The sequence below is a fragment of the Mytilus edulis genome, chromosome 5 (assembly GCF_963676685.1).
Source record: "Mytilus edulis chromosome 5, xbMytEdul2.2, whole genome shotgun sequence".
Lineage (NCBI taxonomy): Eukaryota > Metazoa > Mollusca > Bivalvia > Mytilida > Mytilidae > Mytilus > Mytilus edulis.
In genome coordinates, this window is record NC_092348.1 from 7,836,577 (window position 1) to 7,843,663 (window position 7,087).

Below are 7,087 nucleotides of genomic sequence, written 5' to 3' on the forward strand. Positions count from 1 at the left end.
TAAATGTATGTTCATATTGAAATTGATAGAAAACCAAAAATTGGGAACTTTGGAATTAAAGGTGGAGGGTAAAAAAACATTTTCCTGTCCCCAATAACCTATGACTTATGATACTTTCCTGAAATTCTCCAGTCATTCTGTATTTTACAAAATTCTTCCAACAACACTTTACATACTTTAAACTACGCTCTGAATGCCCGCGATTTCGCGGGTGTGTTCTAGTATATATTTATAGTCAGTATTATTCAAACAAATAAATTTTATTGTCTCATTTTTGGCTTCGTTTAGAATTTGTTTTTTTTTGTATTTAATTACATTTCCTGATATATCAGTTAATTTCATAATGTTTTATTGACGTATTTTTTGGTCTGTAAATTCATGATATTTTGATGGTTGCTATCCCTCTTCTTTGACTATATATATTGACCCCTCAATTGATTTTGGGTGTATTTCTTTCTAACCAAAAGTTTGTAAACGTTGTGTGGTGTTTGGTGCTGTTTTCTTAACGCTACATAAGGCAGAAACAAATACATCGTTTAATCTTTGTTTACTGACCCTGTTTGAACTGTCAGTAATGCATGCACATGTTGTTGGTAAACAGACGACTGACAAACAGAGAAACAAATACCTCGTTTAATCAGGGTGAATTTAGAAACAAATGTAGGTTTGTTCTAACAATCGACGAACGACAAACTGTAGATGCATTTTTAACGTTTGCATAGTTTGTCAAAGTTTATGTAAACTTTTCAAATGTATGTTAGAAACAAATGATCAAAACATGTGCGCGCTTAGCCGTTTGCATCGTTTGTGTTAGAAAGAAATGCAGCCTACGTTTAAGAATTTAGAGATATGTTTTTTTTTAATTTCAATCTGTTCCCAAATTTCATCAGTTTGGGTTATTTCTTCCAACTTGTTTATATGTTCAGCTAGCAGATGTTCTAATTTAGTTGTTTTCTTTTTTTTTTAATGAAGCAAATTAAATTGTTTCTCCCCCTTATTTTAGGAAATAATGTTTATAAAAATAATTGATCCCTCAATATGAACTCAATATCATTAGAGTCTACTAAGTTTAGGTTTTTCTTTGTTATATACAAGATAAGCATATGGACATAATTGGGATCATATGCAAGAGAGCTGTTAAATTTCCATAAACCACTCCTAATACTGCGGTTATTAAGCTTTATTTGTAAAATAATAGTCGAGTGATCTAATCTATAATTATTTTGTAAAAGCTCTGTAAAACTCTAAAAAATCTAGTCTGGCCTGCTTTATAGGATTTGGTTTCCTCGAAGTGTACATTTTACTTTTTGGCTATAATTCTCTAAAGGTATCAGTTAAATATTAAATTTGCTTTTTATCTACACATTTTCCTTGGTTTATGGATTATTATTGTTTAAGTCTTTAAAAGTATCAAGGTCTTGATTTTACACTTTATTATAATCTCCTGTCACAATGACAATCTGATTATCAAATTCCTCAATCATTTCACCAACTGTCACAGAAATCGGGGTTGTCACTATTTGGGCCATATAACATGTATAATGTAATTAAAGTAACAATTTTGATATTCATTCCTAATAAATAACCATCTTGATTTTTTTAAATTTGATAATCTTATATTCAAAATTATTATTAAATAAAATGGCCACTCCTCTTTGGAAAAGGAACTAAAGACACATTCTCCATCCCAATGATTCTTAACTAATCGTTTGTCTTTTTCAGAATAGTGTGGATCTCGAAGACTGTACATGTTACTATCTTTTGATCTAAGGTAGTCTTAAACATCTGTTTGTTTTTTTCAATTGAATATACATGACACATATGGTTTGATAACATACTTTAAACATAAAATAACTGAAAAATGTCCCACACAACTGACCATAAGTAATGAGTAGCTAACACAATGTATGTTATGTAGTGATGGTCTGGTCTCTGATTCAAACATGATACTAATAGTAATCCTGCTGCTATGAGTTTCTAAACCTATATTTGCCAATAAAATAATAAACAAAATAATAAAACATGGAAAGAAAAGAAACTTGAAAAAAATTGGAATAAAAAATAAATAAATTTGATTAATAAGAGTAAGTTGAAAAATACAAGATGTATAACTGCAAAAGGTACAGTCACCCAGTTTGCTAAAATTGCCATTTAAGCTCTGCTGTATTTGTAAACCTTCGATCAAAAGTTTACATTATGAAAATGTAAGTGTTTTATATAATTAATTGGTAAATTATTATCAAGGCATAGCAGATCCGCCATGACTGTTTAAAGTCAGTATTGACATGAAATTTAGTCAATGGAAATGTCTCAAATTCGTAGCACATTAGATACAAATGGCAACCAAATTACACTTTGGCAATTTATTTTTTTATATTTTGGGTACTCAATGATCTTCAACATCGTACTTTATTTGGACTTAGATTTTTTTTTATTCAAGCGTCTTTAATGAGTCTTTTGTAGACGAAACGTGCGTCTGGCGTACACAATTTCAATCCTGGTAACTTTGACAAGTTCATTTCATATCACTTATTCATATCATACTCTGTTCAAAACTCCGTTTGAAAAAATATATTGTCCTACCTCCGTGACAGCTCGGAGTGTTGTTGCCCCTGTTGAAGAATCTCAATAAATGCGTTGTGTTTTCTATATATATGTACGTGTAATCGTGGTGATGGCTAATGCATATATAATAACGTCACAGAGTAAAGCGTTATGGTTACCTTAACGTAATGTTTGTACTTCGCGTATTTTCCGACATTATGGGGGCCGACAAAAATGAAATATATTACAAAAAATGAAAAGTTTAAGTTCACAATGTAGATAAATGAAAATGAAAATTAATGTCCATCTCAAATAAAATACTTAAGTCACTTAACCTTCACTGATCACAATTAAAGTTATTATCTCATAGTCCATTCATGGATGCTTCTTCTGGCACACACGGTAGCTTCACTAAGCGGTAAATTTCTAAGCGTTATAAGTTCCTTTTGTGTATCTATGTGGCTTCTTGACTCAACCAGTTGAGGGTGTGTTCGTTCGGGCGGTCTTGTTAGATAGTTGCTTCCTTGGTAATTTTCCTCAAATGGGTTCATGTGCGATTTACTTTGTACAAGCCATTGTGATGTGTTATCTGGTTTTCTTTTAGCAACGGTCATACCTGAAGGTATATCATCTAGATGATCATGTTTCCAAGGCAACTTTTCTCGTTGTCAATAGCTGTGTTCTTGTCTGTACTGACGTTTACCAGATCTGTATATGTTGGCGCATTGGTCCTGATATTAGATATCCTATCTTTGACTGAACAGCGGTGGGTCCTTTTCATCTTATGATTTGATCCTCGATAAATTCCCAGTAGTAATCAGCGCCTATGAGTAAATCATTTCAAAACTTTCTGTACTTTCAAATGTGGCAAGTCCCTTGTAGTCTGTGCAATCTTGTTCCGAATTGGGACGGCAATCTCTGGAACCATGAGTGTGTCGATATGGACTTTTTCTCCTGTGTCGGTCTGTAACAGTATTGTTGGAGTGTCTATGTTGCAAACCTTCTGAGATAAATCTCCGAACGCAGACAGATGAATGCTTACTTTTTCTGTAGGTTTTATTTCTAATTTATCAGCTAATTTCTGAGTTATAAAAGAACGCTGGGCTCCCTCGTCAAATGAGATGTTACATTCTACTTCTCGATCATTATATGTAACTGGTGCAGTTGCTGTTTTAAGAAGAATGTCATGGCTTTGCATAACACTTGTCATGTTTGTTATTTCAACTATCTCTATACCTGACTAGTGTAGTAGGGTCCAGTGTAGTACCTGGAACTGCCTCTTTTCCTTTACATATACATGTACTTGTATGATGCTTTCCGTCTAACTTTTTGCATCGTTTTGAAGTCTTACATGTAGCCACTCGATGGGACCCTCAACAGTTAAAGCACAACTGTTTCTGTTTTACAATTTGATTTCTAGTGTTTGCGTCTGTTACTTCATAGCACTCCTTCGAAAAGTGCTCACCTGAACAAAAAATACATGTACGTGTATTTACCTTCTTGTATGAAAGTGATTGCGTACCCATAATAAACGCAGTGGCGTACAATCTGTCTGAATCCATGATCCCCCGTGTTCTCGTGCAATAGATTTTCGTATGTCAATCGGTAGCGTGTCCAAAACTACTGATACCAAAAGCGAACCATACATCTCTGCTACTGTTTGACCAAGTGACTCTTAGCCTCGCACATATGATTCGAATTTGTTTCCGCTAAATGAATTTGGTCCATAGCTTCGTCACTGCTGCTCTGTTGCCGGCACGTATTGCCCTTAACTTCGTTTCCATTGTTCAATAAACTAATTTTCCGTCAGTCAAGGCACAATAAATGTTAAAGAATCTCAATAAATGCGTTGTGTTTTCTATATACGTTTAATCGTCGTGATGGCTAATGCATATATAATAACGTCACAGAGTAAAGCGTTATGGTTACAACGTTACCAAATGCGTAATGTTTGTACTTCGCGTATTTTCCGACAGCCCCCGCAGATAAATCCACAATCAACATCTTTTTTGTGTAAATAACATAACATACCTTAATTTATATATGAATAAAAAAAAATTAAGTACTAGCATTGACAATTTCGTGGACGCTGAACATATACACCCGCTACACTAACTGAAGGGAAAATCCTTCAGAAAATAGGTCAGTTCTATTTTACTTGGAATATCAACCAAAGACAAAGAAAGTTTGTCCACCATTGTATTGAATACATAAACTACACACTTGACCTTACAAACAAGGTATGTTGCTTGGTCTTACAAGTGCACATCAAAACCTCTTTCTAAATTTCTTAACAACAATTTTAACAGCAATCAAAGCTAGTATTCAAAGGTATTGTAAAACTAACTACTGTAAACCAACTAATTATACTAATTATTGCGATTTATTTTCGCGTCTTTCGCGAGTAGAAAAAAATATCGCGACTCTAAATTGTTCCGAATATATGAATTTGAATATTTCCTCGTTGAACTAAATAAGGCAAATTAGAAAATCACGAAATTAAATCGCCGTGAAATGGGGTTCCAAAAGTCTTTACGCGAAATAAAGTATTCGCGACCATAAGTTTGTTTACAGTATTATTGATGTGGCGCGAATTGGTTTGCATACTGGGAATTTAGTGTGGTAAGAAACTTAACTGTTTGTACGAGAAGTAGATAACATGCAACAGCCATATAATAATGCAGTCTCTATCCTTTTAGTGCTGACATACTAACCATGCATTGATGCCAAAGATGCTCTGTTTGTACTTTAATACATTTTTCTTCTTTTTTATCTATTATTTCAACCCTTTGAGGTCACATTTTTGTAATGTTGTCATTTAAAATTTAATCTCTTTAGAAATGTACAGTACTGTATAATAAATTCAAGAAATAAAGCATAGGATTTCTTTGAAAATATTAGATAATGAAAACAATGGATATATTATATAAGTTTCCTTTTTAAGACTATTGAACTTTAGTAATTATAAAACATGAAAGACACTAAAAAACTTGAATAAAAGGTGTTCACGTCTTTTACAACAAATAAGGATTCGTTTCATTAATGCTAGATAATTAACATGAAGATATTTATTCTGTAAAGAAAATTAAAAATATATGAAAAGAATAGATATAGCGAACAAATCAAATCACTTCATTCAATAGCGTTGACTGTTTCTTGGTTTTTTTATAAGATAAAATGCAATTTGATACACAAATGCAGCAAATTTTATTCATACTTCCTTTGTTCATGAAAAAATATTTCCAAAAAATCGTTTTACTACGAATTATGATTATCTGTTGTTTTAGATAGGAATTTTGTGTCAATAAGCTTTATCAATAACTCGTATCACTAACACAGGGTACATTTGTGTATAGACTAAAGTCCTCATTACATAATCATACAAATATAAAAACTGATAATAAGGATATCTGCTACTAATATACAAAGTACACTCTTACTTACCGTATTGAATCTAAAAACAATTGATAAAACAAAATAATAATAATAATAATAACAATAATAACATGAGTTATTAATATTATAATGATAATTATTATTATTATAATTATTATTATTATTATTATTATTATTATTATTATTATTATTATTATTATTATTATTATTATTATTATTATTATTATTATTATTATTATTATTATTATTATTATTATTATTATTATTATTATTATTATTATTATTATTATTAGACTGTTAGCAATATAGCACAATTTAGACAAATAAAATCAAATCAAGTGAAAGCTACGCGATACCTATTAAAGTAATCGATGATATTACGTTGCCCAAGAAATGTGAGCAGCAAAAATTCAAAGGTAATGATAATCAATCATTTAATTCCTCTTTAAATGTGTATTCTTTATTTGCGGTTTAGAAAGTGTTGTTTAACAACAATACCGGTATTAATGAATGATCACTGCATTGACATAATTATTAAAAAGGTAAATTCCAATGATTTATATGTCGACAAAATTCTGTCATGTCATTTTTTTCAAACCATAAGAGTACAGCGTCAATGAATTTGTAAAGAGAAAAAATATCTTAGTTTTTAAGGAACGTTGAAGCAATTAAAACGAATGCACGTATTTAAATTATTAGCGTAAACTGATTAATACTGCTCATAAAAACTAATTGCTTATAAAAAATTCATCCGAAATCCGAAATCGAAGACTATAAGAGAGATAATATCTGATAAATGAACGTTAAGACGTTAATTGGAAATAAGGATTGAAAGAAATATGCAATATAAGGTCGATGTCGAATCCAAACCAACGTTTTATCTATTTAACATTGACTCAATACTGTTTTATACTGCAGCTAAGAATTGGAACAGTTAAGGTTATTTCCAATGCTTGAAAACAAATTGATGCTTACTTTTCTTTCGAACACAAACCCAACACTTTTTGTGAAGAATAGTGACATAACAAGAAATCAAAATTGTACGAAATATCGTATGGTGTATAAAGACAACAAATAAGTGTCCAAAAGCCAGTATAAAAACTTGAATGGACAGCTCAACATAAGTCAATTTAAGAACCCACAGTTA